Genomic DNA, 27,977 nt, shown 5'->3' with positions numbered 1-27,977 from the left:
AAGATGCACTTTTTTTATGATGGAAACAAAGGAAATACAAGAAACTTACCAGATGGTGAATCCAGTATAGAGGTGCCACCATGACCTCCAGCAGCCCAACAGCTGAACAGGCACAAAGTTTAAAACTCAAAATTTTTGAGGAAGTGTAGGGATTTATGGCAGGTCCTTGACCTTTTTCCTGAAAACTGCTTGACTCTGGTAAGGATATGAGTGACACACACTCAATAAGGAATGAGAGGATGGAAGAAGAGGAGGTTGGTTTATTTCAGCTATTGTAACTATTGTCATCTAATGTTTTAAACGGATGCACTCTCTATTGCATCACTTTCATGATTGAACAAACCAGTGGCATAGCTAGACTTTAGACCGCCCGGGTAGTTCCCTGCATTTGCCGCCCCACTGAGGCCGTATTGAAGAGCAGGGTGGGGGTGAGAGGGGATGGCGGTTTAATGCCGTTGCCACCTGCGATGGCTGTACTGAAATGCAAGGGGGTGCCACTGCCCCCAAAACTCATGCTACATGGGCGGACCACTCCTTCCCCCCAACTCCACTTTGCTACTTCACTGGAACAAACATTACTCATACATAACATCACCTCTACAGCATTACAAAGAAAACTCATCAAGAAATTAGAGAAGAAAAAGATGGTGTGATTCAGCATTTAAAATAGTTACAAGTACTCACAATGGAGCTGCTTGCCATGAAGCCCCTTGGCAAGGATATTGAAAAATATAAAATCTCTAAACCAAAATCATGTCTTTCTTACTATAGGGTCAGACATAACACGACCTTTAATGTCATATATTACCATACACCACAATCTTCTGTAAAGCTTCACTTTAAAAAGTAACCCAATAGCACAAAAATTGTGCACTTGGGGGCATATTATCAAGATCGGTGTTAAAATTATCGCCGGTTTAGCGGCAGAAAACTGCCTCTAAAACGGCGATAATGGGCTTGATAATATGCCTTGGAGAATTCCAATAGAAGCCCATGTTCACACCAGAACATGGGCATCTATTGGAATTCTCAAGGGCATATTATCAAGCCCATTATCGCCACTTTAGCGGCAGTTTTCTGCCGCTAAACCGGCGATAATTTTTAACACCGTTCTTGATAATATGCCCCTTAGTTTTTTTTTCTTGTGAATAATGAACATCCTCGTTTATTTTAGTTAACCAAAAAACAAATACTTTGTTAAGTGTTTTCTTAGAATGCTGTGTTCATGTACAGTATTTATATTTTGCACAAACCTAATATTTGGTCTACTTGAGCGAAATTCACAATTTTGAACACAGAAACTTCACTCGATTTTAAAGGGAATGTCAGCCTCCAGTCCCCACCCACCCTCTTTCACATTTTCAGGTGAAAACAAAACCTATCTCTGAATGTTTGTGTATGTTTGTGGTCAACACAACCCTGTGGTTTTCCCCATGATTGTTCTTTGCAAGTGTCGGATTGACAAATTCCTTATTAGCTGCTGCCTGCTGGTGGTGCTAAAGCAGCGCGTTCTATCTCTTGGAAGGGCATATAGTAATTATAAGCTAAGAAAAGTAAAATAGAAAATTACCAAGATTTTTAGGTCAATGAAATAATGCTTTATTGGCCTGACTTGTGGGTTTATATGTGTTATTAAATCTTTGCAGGTTCATGGGTTGAGCAGATAGTATTACACATGCTGCTCACACTCTCTCATGCTTAAAGCATTCTTCTGCCTTTTTCTTTCTGCTTGCTCTGGGTTTTAGGTAGAAAAGACTTTAGACCTTAAGTTCAGCTTCCAGATCTGTGAATTCAGGGGCAAATTAGCAAGAACCTCGTTAAAATTATCACAGTTTTAGCGGCAGGAAACTGCCGCTAAAATGGCGATAATGGTCTTGCTAATATGCGTTATAGAATTCCAATAGAAGCCCAGGTTAGATGTCCTGCACATCTAACCTGGGCTTCTATTGGAATTCTATAACGCATATTAGCAAGCCCATTATCGCCGTTAAAACGGCGATAATTTTAACGAGATTCTTGCTAATATGCCCTATAGTTACCCTCTGTGCTAATTGTATTTTGGAGTATATGTCGTTTTCTTTCCAAGGCCTGGGTCACATGCAGGCAGATACATGGAATATTTCGCTTTTTATTATCATTATTCATATCATATTATTTTTAGCACTGCACTCAATAAACAATTTGGCAACGTGTAAATACTGTAAGTAACAGATTTTAGGAGTTCCAGTTTCCTGGGACCGTATTATGCAAGGTGCCCTAAGGCGCAAAGGGGATGTGCGTCTGATTTGCACGCCCCTCTGGGCACTTTAGTATTACAGAAAGGGCCTCTGATGCTTGTGGACTGGAGCACATATACTGCCAGAGTTATCACCAGAGGGTGTTCCTCCATGTGCATGGGGGCATGGCCCCATGCAAATGAGGGAATGACTTTGCCTCTGCACATGCGCATTATTATAGGCGCGAGCACAGTGGCACAGACGCTGTCAGGAGGCGCAATGACAGTGCCCCACCTAAAAGGTGGCACACTTTCTATGTGCCCCTGATAGCAGCCACTGGGGGGGATAGAGGGTCCTATGGACCCCCCAGACATCCCCTCTCAGGTGGGTGCACTCAGTGCACCCACCTGCAAGGGGATTTATAATACCCCTTAAAAGTACAGGCGGGTTGCCGCCAGCACAGTGAAACACGGAGCAGCTGCTTCAAAGCCACTCTGTATTTCACTTGAATGCCCTGTCCCCAGGGTAGCACGACTTTGTGGCTGCCCTAGTGGAAGAGCATTCAAAATAATATGGCACATTCTCCTAGTTTGTATAGTGCGCACCTCTTAAAAGGTACGCCTTGGGCAAACAAAGAGAGCATACCATATTCTGCAATGTGGCCCCTGGTGTTCAATTTACCCTCTCCTGGAGTATGGAAGACTGACTATTCAGGATTCAAACTCATGACCTCTAAAGCTACACATTTGTGCATTAATCTCACTGAAGATATCCTCCCAGCCTCCACCTTCTTTCTGTCTTCATCATTTAGTTTCTAGCATTTTATCAGGTTGTTAGCTGTCTGTGTTTTGAATTCTGACTATGTGTAGATAGTCTATGGATCTGTGTATCCCCTTCCGCCGCCTATAGCAACTGTTTCTGTTGTATGCCAGTCGGTGGATTTCCGAGATGGCCTTATTTATTAGAACAGGTTCTTTGTATAGCACCTGTTGTACTCTTTAGATAACTTTGGAACACTTACAGATCTTATGTTTCGCTTTTTTAAATAGTACATTCAGGTGTTGTTTTTAGACGTTTGCGTTTTGCCTCTTACAAGTATGCATCTCATCAACAAGTATGGCGGTAGCCACAGATTACTTTATAGCCCCAGTCTGTCAAGTTTTTCTACATTCAAACGAGAAATCACTTCCTCAAAATTCATTCAATCATCAATCAATCAATGCTTTACTTTATTTTGCACATGAATAGCCATAAAAGATAATAAAATAAGCAAGCAATAATAAAAGACCAATATCAATAAAACAGACATAAATTAGTTACAAATAAGAATTAGGCAAATAAGTAAACAACAGCCCCCTTACATAGCCAACTGCTCAAACATAACTTCTGCAATAGTCAGTGGTATCGATCCAACAGCCGATATCATCACATTAAAGACGAATACACCACTTAACAGTCCATCTTTCTACTGGATCTCATTGCTGCTTTAAGGAAAGTGCAGACCATATGTCAAACGTCAGGGGTAACTAGAAGTTGAAGGGAAAACAGTGCATCCCTGCCTTTCCCAAAACCCAATGGTTTTAACATCGGTTTGATAAATAAAAGTTAGCTCAAATAGTGGGAATCAAATTGAGATTTTTTAATCAGTAGATAATATTACTGGGTCTTCCCTCATAAGGAAGTTGAAAAAATTAAAATTGTTTCAGAATGCCAGTGTCTTTTAATTTAGACAAACTATTCAGGAGAGCAGTAATCACCAAGGAGAAATGTATTTTTTTAAGTGAATTAGATTAGCCACATAAATGTTTTGAGAATGTAATTCCTGGCAATCAGTGTAAAGGAATGGGTGCAGAAGAGGCAGGTCTATTGGGGCAAGTATGATTGTTGCCACTGCCAATACAATGTTTCCAATTTTCTTTGTTTTCTTCTACTATGGCATTCATATATTGTTTAAAAACACTGATACGCTAATCTATCCTAATGATGTCTTTGATCTCTTAATTTGTGTTTCTATTCTTGCTTTATTTTTGTCTTAGATCGAGACTGAACCAAAGTACCAAAATAGTTTGGACTCTAGATTGACATGTTGAAAGCACAAATGGAAACCAGGTATTTCAGAATAGAAATTAAATGATTTCTTTACTAGGAGGGCATAACCTAAAGATGGATATTTAAGAAGGTTGAACTTGATTTTCTAGACAATAGAAAATGGTACAACTTAATATACAGAGTAATTGTTTGCAGATTATAATAAGATTTAAAACATAAATTACTTCAGGGTATGCCTTTTTAGGTCGAGCCTGTCCCATTCCGCAGGAATGGATAGGATCGAATTCATGTCGGCAAAATCCTCTTCAAACTAAGGGGTTTCAGCCTGGCGTTTTCTTGCAGTTCACGTGAACATGCACGAGCATTCACGGCCAGGGCTTCTCCTCCCCTAGCAGCACTCCTCCCACACCAGCAACTCCCCCCTCCCACACCAGCACCTCCCCTCTCTCTCCCCGCAAACACAGCCTTGCCGTAGCAGCACTCCTCCCACACCAGCACCTCCCCCCTCCCACACCAGCACCTCCCCTCTCTCTCCCCGCAAACACAGCCTTCCTTTCATTTCTCCTCCCACTCCCCAGCCAGCTTCCCCCAGGCATGCTATTGCATATCGTTTGCTACCTCTTGCATTTTGTTGCTCTTGATACTTGCACAACTGTCACTATTGTCTCATGTAACGTAACGTTTGCTTTTGTAACATGCTCACTTGTAATTTTGGCTTCATGTATCTAAAAACGCCTCCCTCGCGCTCCTTTCTCCCTCTCTCCCGCTGCCTAGTCCTCCCACCCCCTCCCTCTCCAGCGCGCGCTCCACTCGCATCTGCCTGCTGCTCCCCCGCCCACCCCCCCACTCCCCCAACCAGCAATGCCGAGAAGCTTGTTTCCTCTAAGAACATATCGTTTGCTACCTCTTGTATTTTGTTTGCTCTTGATACTTGCACAACTGTCACTATTGTCTCATGTAACGTAACGTTTGCTTTTGTAACATGCTCACTTGTAATTTTTGGAGGGACGCGTTGTAATGCTCGAAGGCTCACAAGCCCCCCGACTGCGGAGCTACACTATCTTATCTCGAAAAGACGTCCGGAATTACGAGAGCTTGGCAGGCCGCTTTGGGCCATGGAGGCACGCTCACATCTTGCCTATGTACAGACATCCATACATGGGAAGGGAAGGCAGCGAGTGGAGGCGGGGGCCGGACTCTCGCCCAACGCAAACTAGGCTCCTTTAGTGCAAGCGGGGACACAGTGCTTTCAAGTTCGCCCGCACAGGTGACCGGCCTGACCTCCGACACTAGTGAAACCCAGCGCCAATCCATCCGGCCGCCGCAAAGTGGGATACGCTTTATCAAGTAAGGTGTAGAGTACGGATATATCAGAGCCACATCCCTCTCGCAGAGGAGGTGCACACATACAGAAGCTCTCCTAGAGCAGATACAACAGACACGTGGGGGCTTGCCCCTCTACAGAGCGGGTACAACAGAGGCAATGCAAGCCTCCCTCTCTCGAAGAACAGGTACAACGCAGAGAGCAGAAGTGCACGACTCGATCTCACAGAGAAGGTACACCATAGAAAGAAGCAGTGCAAGCTTCTCTCAAACAGCAGCTACAGGAGACAAACAGCAGAGGCTTCTCACAGAGCAAGTACAACACATACAAAAACTGTGCATGCTTCTCTCACAGAACTGGTACAACACAAAAAGCAGCAGCAATTACACCATAGAAAGAAGACGTGCAAGCTTAACGCTTACACAGCACCTACAGCAGACACAGACAGTGGAGTCTTCTCTCACAAAGCAGGTACAAGTCAGGAGCAGTGCACGCTTCTCTCGCAAACAGAAGCTACAGCACATCCAAAAGCAGTGCATGCTTCTCTCACACACAGAAGCTACAGCACACCCAGAAGCAGAGCACGCTTCACTCTCACACAGAAGCTACAGCAGAACAAGCATTGGCATAGCCAATAGGTCTCGCATGTGGGACCTTAAAAGTATTTAGTTACAAGGATATTGTACTGCAAAACAAAATAATTATAAGGTCCCACAAGCGAGACCTATTGGCTATGCCAATGCTTGTTATATGGGCGAGACTCCTACATCTGGGAATGAAATCTAGATTTTTGAGGCCAGATGTCAAGGGTTTGGTCAGAGGGTTCGTGGTGGCCTCTTCAATGAGCCATTTTGGAGAAGGTTAGCTAATGCGGAAAGATTTGGACCCACTATGTGCTCACCCTAGAACCCTAATTCTTAATACAAACACCTTGAGTTTAAATTAAATTTTTATGTCAACAATATTCAGTGTCTGCCGTTTGGTGCATCACAAGCAAATTACAAAATCTTCCTCCTATGGGTATACCATCTTTGGTGATTCATCCAAAATGTACGTAAGGTTGTCCCGCAGACTTAAAGCATTACAACATATTATTTGTTCATATTTTATTAACCTAACAAAATAGCAAAATCACAGACAATAACATTTACGATAATTATTTGTTTTTCTCAGACATTTGTCAAACAACAGTAAATAAAGACCCATAATTAAAAAGACAGGGTTTGATAAGGAACACTACATATAATACAAAAAACCAACACATAAATCAAGCACAAAAAACAGCACATAATACAATAAGACAATAAATTAATAATACAAAAAGACTAGCCTAAGATGACAAAACACCTATGCGCGTTTCGGAACAATAAAACACATACAGGGTTCCTTCTTCAGGGTGAAAATGTATTTTCAATATTGTAGGGCCATCTATGAACAGTAGTGCAACCACAGGATATGTGGTGTAAAGGCTTAGAATAAGATAAATCTGCGGAAACAACAAGGCAAGGTTTAAACACTCTAGGAAATTTAAAAACAACAACCAAGTAAGAGCTTGCCAAAATATTGCGTATCAAACCCTGTCTTTTAATTATGGGCCTTTGTTCACTACTGTTTGACAAATGTCTGAGAACAACAAATAATTATCTTAAGTGTTATTGTCTGTGATTTTGCTATGTTTTTGATATCAATGAAATATGACCAAATAATATGTTGTAATGCTTTATGTCTACGAGACAACCTTATGTACATTTTGGTTGAATCATCAAAGATGTTATACGCATAGGAGGAAGATTTTGTAATTTGCTTGTGCTTATTTCTCTGCTCTCGTCCTCCTTATTGTGATTTTAGTGACCCTCTGCTGTGTTTTTGTTTGGTGCATCACAACCATAACATGCAGCACTTAACACATTTGTAAAAATCCATTGGTTGCCTCTAGCACAAAGTGTGTTTGGAAAGTAGATCAGATATACGTGACTCGATGTACAATTTATCTATTGATTTAGGTGACTAGGAAGACCTCGTCCACGTCTTCATCAATATGGACTCTATCACACATTTCATCCCCTGGATCATCTAATTTTTCAGAAACTGAAGCAAGTTACTTTTACTACCACCAATTAAAATAATGTCTTTAAGTTAGGAATGTTATCTAATTTGTTCTTGTCTGAGATCACGTGATCAGGTAATTCTGGGACCAATAATTGTGCCCAGCCAAGCTTGTGCTTTATTTTTGTGAGTATCTCTTGGCTCTTATAATTATTGGATTTATTATGCCATTTATCCTTTTTTTTAATGTTGGTCTTCTTTGAATCTTGTAATAGAACCCTTCTTGTGGAGCAAGATTCCTTCCCATCTTCCAAAAAGACCTACAGCTTCAGTCTAAGTGAGCCCCACTGAGAATTCTTGAGAAACTGACACTAGGAACGTTTCCATCATGCCTACTGCATCCTGGTTTCAAAGGCAGTCCTGGAAAGTCTTGCAAATAACCAATAACAGCTTGATTACAGTCACCAATAATTTTCTCTTACTATATGTGGAAACTGGTTCTGGCTCTGTCTCTTGCTGGATGATCTGCTATGCTCAGTGGTCTGAGTTAGACCCTACTTAGGTAGAGGTATCATTATATTCTTAATGCCCCCACTGAAATGATCTTTTTTCTCAATCTTTGTTCTCTCTCACTTTTGTGGGTTTTACCTGTTAGGTTCACCTGAGTTGAATTCTTCATTTGAAGCTGAAGAGACCAGTGTGGCTTAAGAAGTCAATCATTGTCAGGGACAGTCCCTTATTCTGATTTTCCGCACTTGTTTACTAGACCTCTCCATGGTATCCTTGCATCTCATTGCAAATTGTTTACCAGGCTTTCTCAAAGATTAATGATGTATTACCCTCATAGGGATTTCTGGGTGTGAAAGATTTTTATGGGTCTATATATTTGTGCATCGTTAACAACATGCACAATGCATTTCCTCTCTTGTTTACACTTGTACACAGTGGTAAATTACTATTGCTTTTGAAACAAATTCTCTATGATTTGCAGAACTGCAGTTTTATAATATGTGTTAACTAGGCCTCAATTTCGGAATAAATGCCATATTTTCGAAGGTGAAAGTCACCCTGTCATTCCTGTTCTCCCTATCTAGCCATGTCTTTCAATTTAGCAGTACATAGTCAAGCTAAGATGAACTGCTTTATTTCCAATGTCATTTTTTTTTCTCTCAATGAACATTTCCCCCAGTTCAATCACAAGCATAACTTTAATTTCAAGGTTCTTCCACTGTTCATTGTGCCCTATTTGTTCATGTAACACGTTATTGTAAATGTGTCTAGTTTGTTCAAGAATCTCCGGACAACATTAGAGGGTGCTGAATAATGTTCCACGTAGTGGGATAGGGCACAGGTATTAAGCCAATATGATATTTATTTTTGATGCAGTATGATTTACTGATGGAAGTATACATTTGATCACACCACAGTGATTCTACAATTTCATTAGCGAAAATAATGTGTAAAAACTCTTGATTTGGGGAGTGGTCCAGAAGACTTTTCAGTTCTATTAGGGACCCTGTCCATTATTCTCCTGATTGTGATGCCCACTTGGGGCTTAGAATACTTCTATTTTGCATTTCTCGGTATCGTTCTTTCTATGGGAGCCTTCATGGCACTGAGTCTATCTCTTGCTTTGGAATTTTTTATTGAAACTATGTAACCATGGAGCTTGGTTATTGAGTAAGCATATATACTTGTTAAATATTTTTTCAGATTTTTGATGCATTGGGATGCAGGTACACATTGCCTCATATAATTGAGGTTGAACACTACCTCTGATCTTGTGATAGTAGCCATTTTGGTTGAGGTGAAATTTTGGTGTGTCTAGAATCTCAGTGTAACTCACGCCCACATGGGCACCCCATGAACTGCAGATAGCACAGCTCAGAACAGAGCGAGACAATCACTGCTGAATGTTCCGGCCGGGGATGTTTAAAGGATTTTGGGGGCCCTGTTAGCAACAATTTTGATTTTATCATCCAGTTTCAGCTCTTTCATACCCTCGTTGGTCAAATTCTAAATGTGCGTACATCTGATATTCAGGGACAGTGATGCGTGTTCTTACTATTGTAATGCAGCTGCAGCTCACTAATATTACTGCATATATTCTCTGTGACCCCCTCCCATGTTAGGTCCTGTACTGTTCTAAAAAAAATATGTATATGTATATGTTACATGAAACCAAAAAATATTGTCTGCAAAATGTCTGTAATAGACTCTCACTCATAAAAAATAAAATATCCAAAAACGCTATTTACAACAATCTGTTTAAAAATTATTCAAGGATATCAGGGCGGCAAGACTCTCTGCAGAACATAGCTGGCTCTATCAGGGGGCCCCCCTGGAAGGCCGGGGCCTTAGGCCAGAGCCCACTTTGCCCATGCCTTAAAACGTCTCTGGTTCCGGCTTGTGCTCTCTGATGTTCCAAATTATGTGTCGGCACACAATTCTCACCTGCATGCTGAGCAAGCATACCTGTTCATGATAAGGCCTGAAATAGTATATGGATGATCGCCAATACCTAAGAGGAGTCTTATTGCACTTATGCTCCTAAAATGTAACCTTTGAATGAAAATAATGATATCTTCCAATAATATTATGTAAATGATTTAAAACCCATGAAAATGAAGCTAAAAAAAGCTATAATGCATCTGAAATATATATTTTTTGGTTTAATGATTATTCTGAAACCTAAAAATGAGACCAGTAATAATTAGAGCATAATAATGATATAATGAGAAATTAACATGCCAATTAAACAATTAGAGATGTAATATGCATTAAGCATCCATAAATTCAATAAATCTAATAAAAGAATCTAATAAGAACTAGTTATGACCTAGAGACATTGGTGTTTCTAGGGGAATCGGAATTAGTCATTCCAAATAGTGACACCATAGGGGAGATAGAACAAGCCGAAAGACTGGGCATCATTCAAATGAGCACAGAAAATGATTTCAAACCAAAGTCTACATTCATGCCGTCTTCGCCCACTGATGTAATTGACGTGTTCGAAGAAGCAGTTAAGAAAGACATAATGCAATTATGTTTGAAGAAGCCCAAACGGAAGAATATCACCAAAGAGCAAAAAATAGCATTTTTAACCATAGAAAATGACAAATAAATTGTGTGCAAACCATCAGATAAAGGTAGGAACATCGCTGTGCAATCCATCGGATAAAGGTGGGGACATTGTTTTGTTTCAATTGCTAAGAAGTGATGAGACACTTGTCAAATATTGAATGTTATCTACCAATACCGAAAGAGTAATATAGCAATAGTATTCAGAATTATAATGAACTTATACAGAACTGGATGTTAGATTTAGAAGATTTTCCATTTTGAAAATCCCTTCATCATGTCACATCAATGTTCTATCACCTCCTGAAAGTGCATAAAAAGAAGGACCCCCCCCCTTCCTCAGGTGTCCCATTATTTATTCACAGGGAAGTCTTACTGAACATATGTCAATGTATATTGAACGTTTTTTCCCAGGTTTGTAGTCACTTTAACATCTTACATCCGTGATACCAAAGGATTTTTAGACAAATTGCCAATACTGTATGGAATCTGATATCCTCATGAAGGTTTTGGATGTAACTAGCTTATATACAAGCATTTCACATGAGCAAGGATTGAAGGCTGTACTTAACTTTCTAAAAGGAAGGTCTTTCAAATTTTCAGAGCACAGCAAAATGTTTGGAGAGTTCATGAATTTCTTTTTTTTCCTCATCTTACCAATAGACAACTGCAGATTTAACAAGCCGTCATATCTTACATTTGGGCGCCCCACGGCTAACTGCATTCACCTAGGTCAGCCTGACCTGCCCTGGGTAGTAAGGGCTTGGTGTAATCATAGGCCCCGGGGAAACCATCACTCTTCTGCTTCCTGGTGTCAAGAAGAAAGTAATCGCAAGTCCCGGCCCCATCTTAACAAAGGTTGCCAGATGTTAATTGGTGACTCCTAATTCCCCTCTTGCTCTAATCGTGCCATTGTGAATGAGGCTTTAAGCCAGTCTTCTCTATTCGGGGGAGAGAGTCTTTCCACTTTATACAAATCTCCCTCCGGGCGAGCAATATGAGGTATAGCAGCAGTCCCCTATTTATCTGAGATAGAGCCAAGTTAATCGCATCATTACCCCCAAAAAACACCAACTGGCAGTTGATCTCAATGTTAACTTCAAAGATGTTGGATAAAGAGTCTCCCACATCCTTCCAGCACAATCTTAGCTCCGGACATTCAGAAAAGATGTGTATATCATCCATATTTGCTTATTTACATCTAGGGCATTTAGTCGGGTGGAGCGGAGCAAACTTGGCTATCTTGGCTGGGGTATAGTCAAGTCTGTTAAGAACAAAAAAATGATTCTTTTTTAAGCTGGCTGATTTAATATATTTGTAAAGTAGTTTAAAAGATGGCTCAAAAAAAATCTGCAATATTTAGCTCCAGTGGAGATTGGTTCCAGACCGATGATTGTAAAGGAAGGTCTGTATCGTCTGCTTCAAGAAGCCTTGTATACTACATGGATATCTCTTTTTTTTGGGCTGGACATTTTTGCAATAGCCACTCTAGCTCCCAATTGCCTCTTATTTCAGCCCCTTCTGCCTCATACCATGATTTAAGTTGGAAAAACTTTAACTTAGAGAGTGCTGGGCCTATCTTAGCTCTTAGAACTTCCCATGGAAGAATTCCATTTACATCCATCAAGTCAGACCACTTAGCCACACCTGCTCTCTTGATTGGTAACACCAGGCTATCTCTAAGGCAGAGTTTGGTCCCAGGAGAATCCCATATGGGAGCAAAGTCAGAGAAATAACCAATACCCCATCGCCGTCTCACTTTATGCCATGACTCCAAAGCGGCCTTAAGGACCTTGAGACGCACATGTTTTTTTTTTTTTGTTTTTTTTTTTAAATGCAAGATTTTATTGAAGTTCCAACAACATACATCTATGCGCCTACAACCCTGAGGCCGGCTGTTACTGTCACATGGTTCCCTGATTCTGCGGGTGTATACATGTATCAGGCTGTGAATCATTTAATTACATACATGCGTTTTCATCTTGCTTTTCTCGTTTATATTAACAACAACTCAACTTGTGACTCCGTAAAATTACACACGTCTTACTTTGTTTCATAGATCTCACATTTTATCCTGCTAGGCATCTCATTAGTGCGGGGTATGGGCACCTATCCCCCACCCGGAAGGTTCACAATCCTAATCTAAACAGTAGTCAAGTTATCCTAAAGTTCTAACAATATCCCCGGTTAGTTACGGGAAACAATCAGCTCTCCTCTATCTCATCCTCAGAGCTATCCACCTCGTCCTCTGATAATGGGTCACAAATGTCCCCCCTGTATGTGTTCCACGGCTGCCAGATTTTGTTCCACTTACGTGGGTTAGCTCTTGCTCTGTACACCGCCCTTTCTGTTACCATAAGTATGTCTACATTTCTGCACCATTGCGCCAAAGTAGGAAGCTCCGCCGCCCCCCACTTCTGCGCGATGTCACGCTTGGCAGTCATGAGGCCGATCGTAGTCCACAGCCGTCCGTGGTATGATACATCAGTAGGTGCCCATATGTTCAGTAAGCAGACTCGGGGGTCAGTGAGATTTCCAATGTCTGTGAAATGGTGCGCATCACCTGCTGCCAGTAACCCTCAATGGCTGGGCAACCCCAAATTGTATGTATGAAGGTACCTTGTTCTCCGCATCCCCTGAGACAGTGAGGATGATCTGCCCTCTGTAGTTTGTGCAGTATGGTTCGTGTGTAGTATATCCTATGTAGGATTTTCAATTGTATCAGACGGAACCTAGCCGACACGCCAGCCTCCCGCGGCGATGCTAATGCTGCATTCCACTCGGTATCATCCAAGGCTCCCACATCCTCCACCCACTTCTATCGCAACTTCTCTAATGCATCGGGCAAATTGTTCAGTAATTTCCGGTACGTGAGGGAGGTCGCGCCCTCCTGCATAACGTCTGTAAGTAGGTGATCCTCAAGTGGCGAGGATTCCGGGATGTGTGTCCCCGGTGGGATAGCTGCCTGCAGAGCGTGTGTGAGTTGGATGTATCTAAATCTTTCTGTTGGTCCCATCTCGTAGTGTTGTTGAAGATATGTGAATGGGACCACCCCTTCTCCCGACCACATGTCCCCGACTGTCGAAATCCCTATATCGTCCCATCGGGTGAAGCCTTTGGTGCGTCTAAGGTGTCCCAGCACTTTCGCATCCCATAATGGGGTCATTTTCGTTATAACTCCTCCCCACTTAAGTCTCGCCTGTGCCTTATACCACAGTGTTACTACATGTTTGGTGGGCCCTATCAGTTTTCCAGCAGCTCCCTTGTGATATAGCGGTGTCAGAAGGCTATGCACACCTAGTTGCGCCCTATCAGCCATGAATGCCGGGTCGGTCTGTGGGGCTGGAGCCATTGATTAATAATTTTAAGCTGTGCTGCCCAGTAGTACAATTGCATATTTGGTAGCGCAATCCCGCCCTCATACCAACTCCTATTCAGTTTTATATGTGCTATGCGTGCTGGGCGGTCACCCCACAGTAGACCCGACATCACCGCCGTCACTTTTTGAAAGTAACTCTGAGGTATTAGAAGCGGTGTGTTTTCGAGTATGTAGAGGAAACGAGGCAACGCCATCATTTTGAACAGGGCTGCCCTGCCTAGTAGAGTCAGTGGAAGCCCCTTCCAGTGCTTCACGTCGTTACGGAGTCGTGTGAGGGGAGGCAGCAGGTTGGATTCGTAAAACACCGCAGAGTCCAGTGTGATGTATATACCTAAGTATTTGAAGGCTGTGGTGGCCACTGCCAGAGGGCAGGTGGCAGGAAGCACAGGGGGGGAGCCCTTCAGTACATAAATTATCGACTTCGCCCAGTTGATAGTGTAGCCCGATGCTTGACCGTGTGTGTCACATACTGCAAGAAGATTCGGGATACTGCTCTCCAGATCTGTCAGATATATCAGCTGCATATAAAGACACCCTGTCCTCCCAGTCGTTATTCCAGTGTATTCCCTTGAGCAGAGGCGTTGTTCTGATGGTAATCGCCAGCGGCTCCAGTACTAGCGCGAACAGGATAGGCGACAGCGGGCAGCCCTGCCTTGTCCCCCTTGCCAGGCGGATCTCACGTGATATGTGCCCGTTCGCCACTACTCGCGCCATGGGGTCAGTGTATAATAATTTCACCCAGGAGATCAAATTGGGACCGAACCCCATGCGAGTCAGTACCGCAAACAGGTAGTGCCATTCCACCATATCGAATGCCATTTTGGCATCAAGTGACAGTATTGCCGCCGGTTCCTCTAAGGACGGTGCTTTCGCCAGCACCCCATGTAACCTCCGGAGGTTCAGTGCCGTACTTCTATGTGGCATAAAGCCCGACTGATCCGGATGTATCAGCTGCTGCAGGTATGGCAGCAGCCTGTTCGCTAACAGTTTCGCAAGGATTTTCGCTTCAGCATTGAGGAGCGGTATGGGCCGGTAGGACGTGCATTCGCTAGGTGGTTTGCCTGGCTTCGGTATAGCCACAATGGTCACCATCCGTTGATCAAGGGGCAGTATTCCTTTCTCCCTACTTTCCGTGTACATCCGTAGAAGAGGTGCACTCAGGGATTCAGACATTCAATGGGTATCCCATTCGGGCCCAAAGCTTTCCCCGATCGAGTCGCGTTAATAGCCAACTGAATCTCTTCAATCGACAAATCAGCGTTGAGGTTATCTACCGCCTCAGCCGTCAGTGTTGGCGTTTGTATGTCACGAAGGGTTGCCAAAGCTGTAACTTCGTTCACCTCTATATTCGGTGTGTAGACCTCCCGGAAATGATCGGCCAGTATGTCCACTATCTCCTCAGGGTGTGTGTGTGACTCTCCGTGTACATCATTTAAGGTTAGGATACATCTGCTGCCCCCTTTCTTCTTGTCTAGCCAAGCCAAGAGTCTACTTGCCTTATCTCCTATGTCATATACCCTATGTGTGGTTGCTGCAATGTCCGCCGTCGTCTGGCGTCTCAAGTGGTCATCGTGAAGGCGTTGGCACAGTTGTAGTGAGTGTAGTGTGTCGTTCGTGGGGTTCGCCATGTGTGACGCATTTCCCCTGCCGAGCTCCAGTTCAAGCTCCAGCAACTCTCTCCCCTGAGCACGTTTGTATTCTGTTATCGCGGAAATGGCTTGTCCCCGGAGGACTGTTTTGTAGGCTTCCCAGAGGATTGAGGGGGAGTTCACCGAGGCTAGATTTTCCTCAAAGTAATGACGGGTAGCCGTCCTGAGGTCTTTACCAATGGACGGTACCTTCAAATATCCCAGATATATCGGATATACCCTCCTGCGGGTCTTCTCATGACTGGATAGGGTTAGAATTAGAGGTGAGTGTTCCGAGACGCCTCTCGGTTTTATCAGAACATCATCTATAGTGAGCAGACCATTGCCTGGTGTGAGGAAATAATCAATTCTGGACAGGCTATTGTGTGTCGCGGAATAGTAGGTGTACTGCTGCTCTTCCGGGTGTGTCTGACGCCAGATATCGACCAAGCCCTGTGCCTCTAAAAAGCCGCTGAACCTATTAACGCCATTTACTTGCGTTCGGGCGGGGAACCTATCACGTGTGTTGTGTATGACTGCGTTGAAATCTCTCCCTATAATTAAATCGCCTTCCGGAAGTTCTAGTAGGAACCTGCCGAGGTCCGGCAATGCCACGGCATGTAGTGCTGGGGGGACATAAACCGACACCACGTTTAGCGGCCTACCCTCCCATTGTCCGCATACAGCAGCAAAGCGGCCCTGATCGTCTATCTTGGTGGATTAAGTATAAATTGTGAGGACTTTCGTAACAAAATACCTGTTCCGCGTGAGCCGGAAGTGAACTCAGCGTGTGCTATCATTTGATATCCCCGTCTATCTAACGCCTGTCGAGCATTGCCCGCTAAGTGTGTCTCTTGAAGAAGTACCAGGCCCATCCTTTTAATGCCCTGAAGTACCAGTCCTCTCTTTATTTTGTCCCCCAACCCTCTGACGTTCCAAGACATTATCTGGAGCGGCGCCACCGGGGCCATTTGGTCCACTTCGCCTAATGCGTTATTGCGTCTTGGGGCCACCATTATGCCATTGGAATTAATGCAGCCATCCCTCTATGAGTGAACCTCCCGGGGGGTAGACCCATTTCTGTTCGCCTGGATTGTGGCATCTCATCCGTGGTGCGTTAAATGTCTGTGATGTGTTCGTGTTTACGTGTGTCAGTTCTACCCGCTTGTGATCCCTCTCAGTGATAGCCTCGTGGCATGTCGTAATGTCATGAGTCAAACAGTTAACCTCGCTAGTTAAACTACTTAAAAGGTTGAAAACACCCCTTCCCTGAACTCCCCCCCTCCCTGCCTCCCTGCTGTACGGACTTAGAACTGCCCGCCCCCCCAACTTAGCAGAGTGCTTGACCCATCCCCAATACAGTGTACTTGCGCGCTGGGGTAAAGGAATCTCCGGATTCGGCGGCCTCTCGTCATCTCCTCGGAGGCCTTCTGCCCAGAGTCCAGTGGCAGTCCATCGGGCAGGCCTTGTATTAAAGTCGTATCGCTCGAGTCGGCAAGTTATTGTTCCTCGATCTCTTCATCGCCCTCAATTTCTCTCAGTGGTGAATTTTCCCCCATCTCGCCTCCTGAGGCTTGGGAGCTCGGACGGTGGCCATTGTCCCGATGTTTCTGTGTCCTGTTGGATCTGCGTGGTGGATTAGCTGGTCTCCACCCTTCCAGCCAGTCCTGTGCCAACTCCGGGGTGTCAAAGAACCATGTCCTATTATCAGCCACAATACGTAGTCTGGCTGGAAAGAGCATCGAGTATGGAATCTCCCTTGTCCTGAGCACTTTCTTCACTTCGAAGAACATTCTTCTTCTACGTGCGACTTCCGCCGTATAGTCCGGGAAGAAAGCCAGTGTGGCGTTCTGTATTTTGACTGGAGGGGATGTTCGCGCTGCCTGAAGGATCGCATCCCTATCACGGAAGTTGAACAGTCGGGCAATAATAGGTCGCGGAGCAGCTCCCGTTTTTGGTTGTCCTCCCGGAACACGGTGTGCCCTTTCTACGTAGAAGAATGTGGACAGACCTTTCAGGTTCAGTTAGTTTTTAATCAGGTCCTCCACATACAGGTCCATAGCCCTCGTCCCCTCCGACTCCGGCACTCCAAGGATGCGGACGTTATTACGTCTGAAGCGTCCTTCTTGATCATCCAGACGTTCTTTCAAAGCTTTATTCTCAGCGGACATCCGTTCCACCGCCGTCTGTAGTTCAGAGACATCTTCCACCAACGATTTTGTCACAATCTCCATCTCATTGACCTTTTCCGACATTTTATGAAAGTCTGCTCTGATCAGCGTAATTTCAGTGGAGATCGATTCCACAGTTGCCTGCACCTGCGCTAATGCTCTCATCAGGTCGTCCAGCGTCGCCCCTTTGCCGCCCGTTCCATCTCCGGATTTGCCGGCCGGCGTTTTCCCATCCTTCGGGGAGGACGTGGTCTTGTCACACGCATATTTGTCGATGCAGGTCTGCGTGGTACCACTCTTGGGGCACCTACCAGACATTGTCATAGGGTCCTCTGCAGGCACCCGCTGTCACCAGAGCTGTCCCTTAGCGTGTTGGCGCTGCGTCGGTGTGTTGTCAGCCATCCCTGCACACTGCTATCCTGTCACCGTCTTCCAGCCCTCCGGGTGTCGAGGGTGTAGTCAATCCCTGCAGGTGCAGGGCGAGGGGCTCCGCGTAAGGCCAGTACTGGAGCAGGAGGCCGTGTTATCCCCACTCGGTTGCGGTGACGTGTCGCTAGTGGTGTTATCACTCCTGGTCCGTGGTCGTGGTCGTACGTTCAGCCGTGGTCGCCTGCGCAGAGGATACTCGTGGGGCTGCCGGGGCCTGCGAGGCAGCAGGCGAGACCGGTAATTAGCAGGGGCCTATCGTGCGTTTTGTGCCTGCGGCTCTAGAAGCGGGACTGATGCGGCCGGTCGAGCAGTGTTCGGTCTTCCGCAAGAACTAGGCGGGGGTCCGCCGTCTCCTCCACTGCTTAATGCGCCTATTCCGTGCGGCGTTTAGCTGTCCCCCGTCGTTGGAGTACTGCGGGACTTCTGCTGTACTTAAATGCGGGCAGTTTGCAGCACCGTGTCCCCAAGAATACCTTTTCCGGAGGGCCTGTGTGGTTGAAGTCAGTGGCCGTCGTGGCCCTCCGCCACCATAGGAGAAAGACCCAGGATCATGCCCCCGGGGGACAGCTGTTATGCACTGTCTCTGTAAGTCCGTGCAGGTTTCCCACTGCTGCTGCCCCGGTCTGTTCGTTCAATGTCCTCGGGGCTCGTCGGGCGCTCAGGATGGCTGATGGCCGCAGGGGGCGGAACGGCGGGGTCCGCGCCACGGTCCGGGTTCGGGTTCCAGGCCCCAACGACCGCCACCCGCACCCACCGTCCCTCCCTGCGCCAGTGAGCGATTTGACTTCTTCGGTCTTCCGCCGATGCTTGGCGCCGGCTACGTCCCGCTCCGCCCCGTGCTGGGCAATATGGCGGCCACCTTCCTCACCCTCGTCCGCCTCAGCCGCTCTCGAAAGTCGCGCCTTTCATCCTGTGTCCGTCCGCGGTGGTGCAGCCGCTGCCTCTCACTCGGTTTCTCGCCTCAACAGCTCCGGGAGATTTCTCCTCGTTCGCGATCTCGGCCTCGGTCAGCCACTTCCGGTGTAGTGTCGCCGGATCAGCAGCACTTCCTGTCGGGCTCTCCCGCGAGGACACTCCCCGGTCCCTCTTCCCCTCGCAGGCCGCTTCGGGATGTTACCAAATCTTGCCTTCCCGGTGTCGGATTTTTCTCCAAGTTGCCGCCTCGTGGACCGCCCGGTCCTAGGGTTCGGGTCTCAGTCCCAGAGTTCTGAATTTTATCGGATTACTGGTCGGATAGCCGGAGAGGTCGCCTCAATCACGGAGCCTGTCCCTTATGCGGCCGCCATCATCGGCTGCTAGCCACGCCCCCTGAGACGCACATGTTTAAAAAATCTTGGAGCCCCGAACTTATATAAAAAACCTTCTCCTCCACTTCCCCCCTCGACCATTGCCATTTCACTGAGGAGCCTACACCATGTTGTATCATCTGGGATTGAAAGCACCATCCTAATACCTTTAAATTTAAAAGCAATTAAGTACCATCTAATATCGGGAAGGGCTAAACCACCTTTCGAGAGCCTCCTCCTCGGCTTTTTCCAGGACATCCTAGTACCTTGATCCCTCCCCCCCCCCAGATAAAACTCCTGATTTTCCCCTGGATCTTACTAATACTTTTACTGGGGAAGGCTAAAGGGACTGTATTGAACAGATAGGTCAACTTAGGGAGAATACTCATCTCCACCAGATTGACCTTCCCATAGATCGTAAAGGGAAGATTCCTCCATCTGGCGAAGAGGTGATCGATTTGCTTAGTAACTTTCTCCAAGTTGATCATGGGAATTTTCTTAAGATCTTTGACAATTGTAATACCCAGGTACTTACATTCATTTGCTGAAGAGGCCTCCCCTGTAGTCGATGTTCCAACACATCACTTCCGTTTTAGAGGAATTGGCAAGATAGCCAGAAATGGAGCCAAATTCCTCCAACAGGTTTTCAAGCCGTGAAATAGTTGTCTCCGGATCGCTAGTATATATAATGATATCATCAGCATACAGTGCTATTTTACAATGATAGTTTAGTGATTTAAAAGGACGAATTAAATTGTCTGACCTAATAGCTTGTGCGAAGGGCTCAATATAAATGTCAAATAAGAGAGGGGATAAGGGGCACCCCTGCCTAGTCCCTCTCTGGATGTAAAAACTAGAAGTAAGGGTGCCATTCAACAGGATCTTTGCGGAGGCTCCCCTGTAACAATTCCTCAAGGTCTGGACTAAGACAGGGCCCATGCCCAGGCCCTCGAGAACCCCCCAGAAATACCTCCTAAGAGAGTTCATGAATTTCTGTCTAAGTAATAAAAAAATGATTTTCCAGAAACAACTGTACAAACAGCTGCACTGGACGGCTATGCGTACGTATTTCACCTGCAGCAAAGTGAATCTTTTCGTGGGCTGATGGTGGTTGGAGAAACAGGTAGCCTGGTCAGAGTCCAATGAAACATGGGTAAATAACATAATAAGCTGCTACAGATACATTGAAGGCCTCTTTATTTTATGGATGAGGTTGTGAGAGTCAGCTTAAGAATACATTACTGTATTAAATAACAATTAAGTGAATTTGAGGTTCACTGAGGAAATGAGCACAGAGATAGTGAACTTCTTAGACCTTAGGGTCTTTGTAGCTGATGGTGAGATCTGTAAAGCTTTGTACAGAAAGCCTATGGCAGGTAATTCTCTGCTCCAGGCTACTAGCAGTCATCCAACGACACTCAAGTGGAGCATTCCCTGTAGGGAATTGCTTCGTTTGAAGAGATGCTGCATCAGAGAACAAGCAGCAGTAAAGTTGACTAAGAGATTTTTAATGAGAGGGTACCAGGAACAAATGCTGAATAGAGCATTAAACAGCGTTCAAGTGAAGTCTAGGCAAAGTTTCCATTTAGATAATAATTTAGATAATTTAGATAATATCAGCAAGAACTGATGATCTTGGGCCACTCAAGCTTTGCCCTCTCGCCGAGCAGCTGGCCCAACTGTATGGGCACTCCGCCTGACCCAAAGAAGGAGATTAAGAGCCTGGGGGTCTGGCTGGAGCCTGATCTGTCCTTTAGGACACACGCCAAGAAGATCGCTGGCGTGTGTTATGGACTGCTCCGTTCGGCCCGTAAGGTTCTCCCCCTCTTACCTGAACTCTCCCGGAAGCTGTTAGTCCAAGGTCTAATCATCTCACGCCTGGACTACAGTAATGCACTCTTTCTCGGAGCACCGGAATCAACGTTCAAAATCCTGCAACAAGTGCAGAACGCGGCAGCCAGGCTGCTGCGGAACGTTCCGGCCAGGCAATCAGCCAGGCCCGCTCTAAAGGCACTCCATTGGCTCCCGGTCAAAGAGAGAGTGACCTTCAAAGCCCTCTGTATTGCTCACAAGAGCATGCAGGGGAAAGGACCTGCTATTCTGAAGGACATGATTCAGCCATATAAGCCCACCAGAGCCTTACGCTCCAATAATAAACACCTCCTTCAGATAAAGAGAATTAGGAGAGCCCGTTCAGGTGGCAGGAGCTTCTCTATTCATACTGCACACGCCTGGAACTCCCTCCCACTCTCACTACGCTCTGAACCAAACCTGCTCAGGTTCAGGAAACATTTGAAAACTTATCTATTTCCAGAATAATTCTAAATCTGTTCTGTTTCACATAGGCAACTTGCGCTGACTCTCTATAAGCGCTGGGATGCCTCTGGGTAACCGTGCGCGGTACAAAATTCGTTAATAATAATAATAATAATAATAATAAGAACGAGACAGCTTAGAAATTCAGACTGATTACCAGCTTCTCAAAAGATGCAGACGCCTTGAATAAAATTATTCAACACAATTGGCATATTGTCAAAACTGATCCCATAATTGGGAAAGAAATACAGGACCACCCTAGTATATTATAAAGGAAAGGGCAATCCATTAGAGATCAAATAGTACATAGCCATTTAACCTTTGAAAATATTGAGCCCAGGATCTGAAATATTGTAGGATACTTTCCTTGCACCAAATGTAAGCTGTAGGAATAGCAAAAATACACTTTTATATGAGGTACCAGGATGTAAGACACTGAGAACAATATATACATTTGTGAATTGCAACATCTCATTCACTATTTACTGACATTTACTTCCCCTTGCCAATTAAAATAAATTGGCAGAACCATACACTAGACCAAACACTGAATGCTTGCAAACTCACAAGATGTTGGCAACACGGGCCATAGATATTAAGCATGAGCGCCAAATCCGTTCCGCTCGCGGATTTCGCGGATTTTCGGTAAATCCGCAATCCGCAAACTCCCGCGAATTTACCGAAAATCCGCGAATCCGCGAGCGGCGGATTCGGGGGGCAAAAGTTCAAGCCTTCAAGCTTGAAGTTGTAACTATTTTAGGATGGCGCCAGCAAGCTGCCAGCGCCATCCTAAAATAGTTACTAAGTCAGCTAAGTTAGCTTCAACAGGAAGCACTAATAGATAAACCTGCTTTATTTTATCTATTAGTGCTTCCTGATCGGTCTCTGACCTTTTATACACACAAGAGGCATGACCTCGAATTCGGCGCGATTTAACACACACATGGTCGCTGAAACTAGTTGAAGCTCAAATTCAGTGACTCATTCATCAGCCCAAAAACAATCGTGCGCATCATCGAGGCTGGGCAGGTGTGCCTTCTTCCCAAATCTACAGTCCAAAATCAGCTGTGATGCTGGATAGAGGCCTTTGTATCCTTGACTTTCACGAGCGCAATCCTCGTGCTGCTCCTGTGACCAGGAGCTTCTGTCTCTTCATCTGCTGCTCTGATGGGTCTCTGAGCTTTCATACACACAAGAGGCATGTGCACTCGCATGGAAGCCCCGCCCACACACTCGCGGTGTGCACCGTCTTCCCGCCATTGACCCACTATGATGGACAGCTCACCCAAGGGACCCCTGCGCCCTTCGGGGCGATTGCATAGTAACACACACATGGTCGCTGGAACTAGTTGAAGCTCAAATTCAGTGACTCATTCATCAGCCCAAATCCGCAAATCCGCAAATCCGCAAATCCGCAAATCCGCAAATCCGCAAAATCCGCGGATTTTGCGGATCCACGATCCACAAATCCGCAAAATCTGCGGATCGTGGATCCGCAAAATCCGCCCATGCTTAAATATCCTACTGCAAAACATTTGAAGATACATCATCATAGTGACAGAAAACTTTTACAATTTGTATGTCTTTATCATGTACCCTTAAGTGAAAGAGGAGGGGACAGATTAGCCAAGTTAAGAATTTGGAGTCTCACTATATATTAGACTTACAGACTAAGGTACTGTTTGGCCTCATCACTAAAGAGGAACTTGCAGTTCACCTAGGATAGATATGTGTATGTGCTCAGTGCCCTTTCCATTATTTCAATATTAATTTTCTAATATGGCCTTCCTTCTTAATCTTCTACTTGTTCCCATTTCTTTTCTCTCTTTTTCTCTACATATACCCATCTTCGGCTGTATCATGCATTTAATGAATTATGATAGGCCTTGTATTTTTGGCCTCTCAGATCTGTGAGAGACAGGGCCAATAGATACAAGATGCCAATTAGAAGTATTGATCTTTTTTCCTGTGTTCATGCCCATACAGGTCTTACTGTCTGGGAAATAGTGCATTACACTTGTAAGCTTTCTAGTGCAATACAGTATGGTATTCTAGGCAATAACATGGGCATAATACATTTAAATAAATGTCTCTTGCCCTTCAAGGAATACCTGTCATGGGCTCAATTGTGGAAAACAAGGAGACCATGGAAACGAACTGCATATGAGAAACAATGTGGGAAATAGTGCACCCAATTTGTATGTTTTCTGGTGCAATACACCATGGTATTCTAGACAATAATGTGGACATGATACATTAAAATACACATGCCTTACCCTCCTAGGAATGCCCATCATGGGCTTAATTGTTGAAAATAAAGGGACTATGGAAACGTTTAGAATGAAAAAAATGATATATGAAAAAGAATGAATTTGAACACTATGGGAGATTAGAACAAGCCACATTATGATGTGGCATCAATGTATTGAATCTTGAAAGTCATTGGGCAAAAAAGGAGTTAACATACCAGAACTTTCATAATAAAATGAATTGTGTACATAAAGTATTCAATGTACTTTTACATCTAATATCACTGGTTATTTTTGAATATCGAGTAAAAATCTAACTGTGTTATGAGGTGCAACAGTTATGCATTGCATTTGCTGATAATAAGATGGCAGTCGCTATGAGTAGATTTATGTTTATGTTGCGTCAATTGTTCTTCTTTTACTTTGTCTAAATGTAACTTCATTGGATCTTGATCTAATCAGATATGCTTTATATCAAACAGAATGGCAGATGCCAGCTAAATGTTAAAAGAGGCGTTTGCTGAAACGCATCTGTTTCACTTGTGCAAGTGTTTGTCCTTTTCCTGTGAGTGTTGGCCCTTCTTTGAAAGCTGTGGTGCCGATCATAAAAAATCCAAGAGTCCTCCCCCACGTGGTACGAGCACACAGCCGTGAGTGCAGTGAGTGCGCGAGATATATATATATATATTCACTGAAAAAACCATAGGTTATAGACCATATATAGTTAGGAATTTTCATTTACAAAACCTTGAAAATTCACTGAAAAAACCATAGGTTAGAGACCATATATAGTTAGCTGGAAATTTTATTGACATAAAACCAATGAAATTCCATATATAGTTAGTTGCACTAACTATATATCGCGCACCCGCAATCCACTGCTGATGATGTCACATATTACATCATTCATGACATGGTCAGTGACATCACTGATGACATCTCAAATGACATCACTGATGACATCACTGATGACATCTCAAATGACATCACTGATGACATCATCTAGTGTCTGTGTGTTATTGTAAAGTTTAAATATGTTTTACATATTGAAGAATGAGTGGATGTATGGAAGACTGAGTGTGTGTGTGGCTGGCTGGGAGGTGTGTGACTCTGTGCATATCAATGTGTACTTGTATCAGTGATTGTATAAGAGAGTAAGTATGTGTTAGTATATGTGTGAAAAGTATGGTGTTCTGTGTTTAACTGTATAGATGAGGAAATCGAAGTGTGATTGATTCTTCACAGGACTGACTAGGTGTATGAGTGCATATGATAGTGTTGTAATAATGAGTGACTGTATGTATGAGTGATTGTATGGGTGAATGAGTGAATGTGTGTGTAGACGTAGGAATCAGTGAGTGCGTATGTAGTAACTGGTATTGGTGTGTCATGATGTCATCAGTGATGTCATTTGAGATGTCATCAGTGATGTCATTTGAGATGTCATCAGTGATGTCATCAGTGATGTCACTGAAGTATGGTGTTCTGTGTTTAACTGTATAGATGAGGAAATGGAAGTGTGATTGATTCTTTACAGGACTGACTAGGTGTGTGAGTAACTCCATGGATGAGTGGCAGTGTGTGAGTGTCTGCATAGGTGTATGAGTGCATATGATAGTGTTGTAATAATGAGTGACTGTATGTATGAGTGATTGTATGGGTGAATGAGTGAATGTGTGTGTAGACGTAGGAATCAGTGAGTGCGTATGTAGTAACTGGTATTGGTGTGTCATGATGTCATCAGTGATGTCATTTGAGATGTCATCAGTGATGTCATCAGTGATGTCATTTGAGATGTCATCAGTGATGTCATCAGTGATGTCACTGACCATGTCATGAATGATGTAATATGTGACATCATCAGCAGTGGATTGCGGGTGCGCGATATATAGTTAGTGCAACTAACTATATATGGAATTTCATTGGTTTTATGTCAATAAAATTTCCAGCTAACTATATATGGTCTCTAACCTATGGTTTTTTCAGTGAATTTTCAAGGTTTTGTAAATGCAAATTCCTAACTATATATGGTCTATAACCTATGGTTTTTTTCAGTGAATTTCATTGGTTTTTTAAAAGCTAATATCTATAGCTGTAAAATATATTCTTTATTACGTGACGTATCACGTAGCCACGTGAGACGCCTCATGACGCGTCGCATAACCGTGACGTATCGGCTCTGCAGCGCAAACAAAACCCGTAACGTAAGCGTGCCGGAGCACGCTTACAGATATATATATTTTTTTTAACCTTAATTAGACAAAATCCACACGTGCACATATCTTGAGGCCTTGCAAAGGCACATCAAACAAACAGTCCCTACAATTTTGCCAAGTTTGCTGGAAATCTATTCCCTTAATTTTTTTTTTACTGTTTCTCTTGGTTTTCCCCTTGTTACGCTTACCGGGACGCTACCCGGTACGCGAACCGGACGCTCCAAAAACACAAGATGGCGGACTCCCGTTACGCTGCCGGTTAGCTGCCCGGTTCGCGTACCGGGAAGCGCCTCTACCGCGAAAAATCACGGGGGACTTGAATATCCCCCTCATCAATCCTAGGGGGTCAGGAGGGGTTTACCTTGCCCCCTTTCCTTCATTTCCCCCTTCGTTTTTCACCACATCTTGTCTCTCAATCGTACCGAGAGACAAGATGGCGGCCGCTCCGGACTGTTTAGAATGTTGACAGACACCGGAGAGCCAATCAGCTTCGCTTCGCGAAGTTCCGTTACGCGTCAGGTACGCGAACTGGGGCGCTAACCGGAGCGCTGTCACAGATATATATATTTTTTTAAACGTTAATTTCTCAAAATCTACTGGAGCACATATATTGAGACATAGCAAAGGCACGTCGGGCAAACCATATCTACAATTTTGCCAAGTTTCATGTAAATCTATTCAGCCGTTCGAGCTAAAAGTGAGTCCAACCGCCCTATGGAAAAATGAATGGGAAAAACGCGTTTTGGGACCCCCCTTTTTTCTCGGCCCCCCCTTGACGAAACCCCCCCAAATTTTCAGGGGCTGCTCAGAAACAAACTGTGCCATTTTCCTGAAAATTTCAGCCAATTCCGTCCACAAACGCCAAAGTTATTAGACATAGAATTTTCAGAAATCCCATAGAGAAAAAATCCTAACTATATATACCCACTGGCTATCGCCAGTAGGTAATATACATATATAAACATATATAATCTGCATATCTATATAAATATAAATGCATGCATACATATACATATATGCGTACTAATGCATGTTATTTACATGAAAGTTTTAAAAACACTAATAAAAGCAAAGCTAAAAAGCCACCTCATTACAAACACAATGGCTTTAACTTAAACGAGGGCGAGATCTATTGCATTTTCAATGCTTGTTTACTTTGGTTCTATCAAGAAGGCATTCAGATGTGTCACACATTTGCCATAAATTCTGAATGTTAGCACTCTAGTTGCTCATTAGATCACTGTAGTAAAGCTAGTGCTCACCAGGGAAGTCTGCTGCTAATCATGGTTTGCAGCCATTTTCCCGCATTTTTTATCCCGCAGACTTTCAGTCCGCATACCATTATCCCGCAAGGTCATTGACCTCGCATACCATTATCCCGCATTTTTTCAAAACGCATGTGCATTTATCGCGCATGCCTTTACAAAGAATTACGTTTTAAAGGCATGTATGGTAAATGCATTTGCGTTGTGAAAACCACGATGACGAGAGAGGTAAGTGGGTTTGTGTTAATTTTTTCGTGGGTTAGTGATTGTGTAGTGTAGTGTTGTGTAGTGTAGTGTTGTGTTAGTGTAGTGTAGAGTTGTG

The 27,977-nt window shown here is 44.2% G+C and overlaps 1 long non-coding RNA gene across 1 annotated transcript in view; it reads left to right on the top strand.

Annotated features, from left to right (window-relative positions):
- The first annotated feature begins 4,252 nt into the window (after positions 1–4,252).
- The window catches only part of LOC144771088 (uncharacterized), a 44,490-nt gene continuing 20,765 nt past the window's right edge, over positions 4,253–27,977 (top strand). The window contains exon 1 of the long non-coding RNA XR_013599098.1: positions 4,253–4,325. This is a non-coding gene — a long non-coding RNA (uncharacterized LOC144771088). The remainder of the gene's footprint in view (positions 4,326–27,977) is intronic.

Source organism: Lissotriton helveticus, chromosome 1_1 (assembly GCF_964261635.1).
Source record: "Lissotriton helveticus chromosome 1_1, aLisHel1.1, whole genome shotgun sequence".
Classification (NCBI taxonomy): Eukaryota; Metazoa; Chordata; class Amphibia; order Caudata; family Salamandridae; genus Lissotriton; species Lissotriton helveticus.
This window is presented reverse-complemented; position numbering and strand designations above follow the sequence as displayed.